Raw genomic sequence first — 1,469 nt, forward strand, 5'->3', positions numbered from 1 at the left:
TGTTTCTCCCTCTAAACCTAAACGTGTGCATTTCGGTGTGTGACTTTTTTTGCTTTTCCCTTCCTTGAGCCCTTCTTTTCGGTTGTCTGTGTACGTCTTACGTGTGTTAATTAGTTGGTTTGTTGAATGAAACATCTTGCACTAGTGTGTTGTAATACGGAAATCCTTCCATAATGTTTTGCAAGTAAAAGCTCCTTGTTTCGACTCCCAACCTGCTACAGACAATGCAAGCTGTGTCAATGAGCAAGGAAACCCAATCAAAAGTTACATATATTACTGCCGTATTGTTTTTCTTCGGATGGGGTTTTATGGACATTGATTCTTCTCGTTTTTATTTTCAAAGAAAAAGAAGCAGCTTCATTCGTTAAAAAACAGAACAAATTGACAATTGAATACAGAATCGTAGCTTACAAGCTAAAATAAGCAAAAATGTGAGTAACTCGGTTCTGCGTTCTATTAACATGAAAAGAAAAAAACTATATATTGATCGGAAATCCTTGAGTAGATTGTTGATGTGAAATCAATGAAGTTGCTCTTTCCATGTCATAGTTATCATTCTTGTTATTCAAAAGGTTTATAAGTTTTTGAGAGTCAGAGTGAATGCTCTACTTGGTAAGATTAGCATTCGAAGCTGCTAATTCCAAGGCCCTTACTAAGACTCACCATAGCTGTCTGCTGCCCAACATGGCTCCTTTAACAATGGTTCAATTGGTGGAAGTGCATTGGAGGATGAAGGCGATCGAGTTTTGCAGAACCTATAAAAGGGTCATAAGAACCATCAATGTGGATTAAGACATGATCTGATGTTTTGGTTACATGCAATTGAGTTTGGCCATGTAAGATAAGTTGAAGCTTTGTGAATCACTTCCAATGGTAACAGTTTTGAGTTTTCAAACACCAATTTATTCCTTGCTTCCCAAATTAGATATAACAGAACACGTAACTTGCTGAAAAAGCAGGAGATCTCTCATTCTCTTGTTTGCCGTAATGTGATCTCAAAGAGAAAAGGTTTTGTAATGCCAATTTGTGCATTACACCAAACAACTCATGTAAAAGTTGGGGTGTCAATGGACCGGTTTTGGGTTGGGCACCATCCAAATCAAAATCAATTTGGACGGACCAATATGACATATTGGATTGGACCTGGTCCATCCATGATGAATTTATATTAGATAGAACCATATATTGGTCCATTGATAGAAGATAAGAACATAGGTGTCAACTAATGGACCAGGTTTGAGTTGAAACCAATATAAATTAACAGGAATTTGAACAGATTGGACAATCTCTGGACCGGTCCAAAATGGTCCAAAATATTCATCGGACAGAATTGGACCAGGTCCATTTGTAATGGACTCGCACTGGACGTACTGGATCGGATTCGACCAAATCCAGCCCAATTAACACCCCTATGTGAAAGGGCATGCATGTAAAAAATAGGTTTGGAAAAAGTCTCCCTCTATGACTTA

Source organism: Nelumbo lutea, chromosome 3, assembly GCF_056320005.1.
Source record: "Nelumbo lutea isolate HS-2025 chromosome 3, American lotus-T2T, whole genome shotgun sequence".
Classification (NCBI taxonomy): Eukaryota; Viridiplantae; Streptophyta; class Magnoliopsida; order Proteales; family Nelumbonaceae; genus Nelumbo; species Nelumbo lutea.